The sequence below is a fragment of the Saccostrea cucullata genome, unplaced genomic scaffold, assembly GCF_032062105.1.
Source record: "Saccostrea cucullata isolate Sc308-1 unplaced genomic scaffold, CSIRO_AGI_Scuc_v1 ctg274, whole genome shotgun sequence".
NCBI classification, from domain to species: Eukaryota; Metazoa; Mollusca; class Bivalvia; order Ostreida; family Ostreidae; genus Saccostrea; species Saccostrea cuccullata.
The window spans coordinates 634,729-638,007 of record NW_026936286.1 but is presented as its reverse complement, the minus strand read 5'-3'; the positions used below and the strand labels follow the sequence as shown (position 1 = coordinate 638,007).

Below are 3,279 nucleotides of genomic sequence, written 5' to 3'. Positions count from 1 at the left end.
CCTGCTATAGTCTTTTTCTCAAAAAGTGGTAAATTATCTTCAGCTCTGATCTCTATACATTGCAATTTATTTGCCTACCGGCGATGCCAGTGTAGTAAAATAATGCATTTTACTATGAATAATGTCACCTATCTTAAAATATAATATAAGGTGACGACGAACCACAAGTTCTACATAATGGAAAAACATGGTACTGGTAACATAAGGTAAATATTTACATAGAGCAATCCAGCCCAATACCGTCACTGAAAATGGTCAGCCAGGTATTTAACGGAAAGCATAAGGTTATTTACATAGAGTAATCCAGCCCAATACCGTCACTGAGAATGGTCTAACCTGACCCCTTGTCCTGCACAAATATTGGAAATCAAGACGGTGGATGACGTCACAGAAGGATAAGGTGTTTAAAAAGCTGCATAACAGTGGTCAAATCTAGTTGAGTCTGTAGAAATTCACTAAAATGTTGAGTAACAGTGATCCAGTTTGGCTGTATCTAGAATAAAATTAATAGAAGATAAATAAATATATCATCTTTTAATATTCAAAAAGAAGAAGAAATTATGCTGAAAGGCAAAAATACTGTAAATAAAAGTTTTTAAATGGCATATGTATGCAATAAAAATTACCTTTTATAAAGAGATTTCCTTCCTGTATGTCGATATTAATTTCTCTCTCTGTTAACTCAAACTCACTGCCATTCTTCCTTTCTTTATCATCCCAGTACACAACCTAAAATATCATTTGTTTGGAGAATTATAATCCTGTTCTTATCAGCTCCTTAGTTTATGAAACAAGTATACAATGTAAAATATAATTCATAGATGTTCTTATTAGCCATAAATAAGTGATGAAATAAATGTTAAATTTAGAAGTATGGCTGATACAGTTATAAATATTGTAACTTAAATATATCTTACATAAATTTCAAATGAACATTTAGGCAATACACTTTACACCAAAAACATTAATATAATCAATGCATAAACATTTAAAAACATGCACAAAAAATAAACATACTACCATTAATAATTAGACAGTGATGAATGCATTATATGAAGAAGAAAAAAGATGACTGATGTATATTCAAATTGTTGAATAAAATGGTGAAATAGTAAATTTAAAGAAGACAAAATCTTGTCACTTTTAACAACTTGAAAAGAATTCAATAATATCCATTTTTACAATTCTAATATATCATTTTACATTCAATCTTAAAGTTCCGTGTCATTGAATTTTTTTCCCATCATTTCTAGTATTTTTGATAATAATGCAAAGACTTTACTTTAATAAATGAGTAATATGCTTCTTTTGTTAGAAAATGGATAATTTATTTTTCTTAAATTCTGATTGTCTATATATGTACTTCTATTTTTTTTTCTGACTGTTATATTGTGCATTGTCTGTGAACATTTTATTATCATCGGCTTCTTCTCTGGAACCGATGAACCAATGACAACCATTTTTGGCATATAGCATCTGTGGGTAAAGGGAAACAAACAGTCAAAAATTGTGAATTTCATGGCCCCCGCCCCCCTGCGGCCTATGGGGTGGGAGAAAAACCATCAGAATTAATGCAATTTTTAAATAATCTTCTTCTTTATGGTTGGACAGCAGTCAAACTTTTGGGACGGCTATAATAATTACAGAGCCCTTTGTAAAAAATAAGTGCCAAATAGACAGCGATTCTGGAGGAAGGGTGGAGCTTTAGGTATAGTCATCATACAATAAAAATGCATTATTTCTTGGAAAATCTTCTTCTTTGCCCATGACTTGTATTTCACGTATTTACTTTTATAGATCCTTAACATTGTTGTGTTGTATTGTATTGTTTTTTTTATTCTCAGGTGATCATTAAGGCCATTTGGCCTCTTGTAAATTTATATAGGATGCTTTAAAAATTTGTTATTAAGTGCCATGCAATTTTGTGAAATAGTGTAAAATTATCATTATTGAAGATAAAATACTTTTATCTGATATTCAATTACTTTGTAGACTCCATTTTCATAACTCCTGATTTTCCCTTCCCATTCTCTATTCTCCCCACTCTCAACAGTCCATGTGTGTAGAATTTCTTTACCAACTAAGTCCTTTGCTTTCAAACTGGACTGTTGTGCATTCCTTCTTAATTTTATTAAATTTAAAAGATTTTCCTGTAATCTATTGCAGTCAAACACCTTTCCTTTTGACGAAAATTGCAGCAATTCTTTGTTTTCTTTGTCAATTTTAAAAACTTTTATAGATATTAATTTGTTTTTTTAAAGCCTCCACTTTCTCCTTCTTCGTCCTCAGCCTTTCTAACTCCTCCCTGATCTTTTCTTCATTCTCCCACAGTTCAACCTTTCTCATGTCCTCAACTGCACTATCTAATTCATTCGACTTTTTCTCCTTCTTTCTTTGTGTTTCTTTTTCTTTCTCTTCCAGAATTTTTGTTTGTTTTATAAATAGTTCTTCCTTCTTCTCTTTGTCTTTCTCCATGAACACCCTATTTTCTGAACGCGCTTTATTAATTATTTCTTTTTGCTCACTCAAATCTTTCTCTTTTAACCAATCATCTGTTTTGTTGTTTGAATATAATATGCAACTTTCGATGGTGTTCAAAGAAGAGGTGGAGGATGCTTTTAATTTGAAATCTAATTGGCCCATCAGTCTTTCAATGCAAATGTTATTTGTGTCACAGGACTCGCATTCTGGTAAATCAGTTGTAGTAATATTAAAATACTTGCCGCCACTTAAAAATTCACTAAAAAGTTTATTACCTTTGCTTTTTAAAACAGTACAAATACGCTTTATAAAAACACATGTTAGATCGTCATTTAATGAAGTCTTCAGTAAAAATTCAAAAACCTCGTCATAAAAATATGGACCATAAAAAAGTGAAACTTCATTATTCAACGCCAACTTTGGATTTTCAATAAACAAATTCAAAACATATAAAAATCTCTGAAATACAGAGCCCATATCTAAAATGTTTCCAACTTCATTTGTTTTTAAAAAATAAGTTTCTGTTATAATTTTGCATAAAATGCCAAGTGATCTTAAAAGAGTTAAAAATGTTTTGTTCTGCAAACATGACATAATAAAATTCTGAATAAGAGTGTAAGAAGTTTTCAAAGAATAAAAATATTGTAAAATAAGTTTATGCATAAAAAAAGTACCTGCAGCATTGTAAAACATTACATTAAAACGATTCCCTCTAAAATTGACGATGGGAATCTCTGCAACACCATGACTTTTCAAATACACTTGAACAGTATGGGGATCACCTACCCCATCTTTGAA

General features: G+C 30.6%; 1 pseudogene; it reads right to left on the bottom strand.

Moving 5' to 3' along the window:
* Window positions 1-222: 222 nt before the first annotated feature.
* LOC134245237 (golgin subfamily A member 6-like protein 22) lies at window positions 223-2,958 on the bottom strand (annotated as a pseudogene).
* Between the last annotated feature and the right edge of the window lie 321 nt (window positions 2,959-3,279).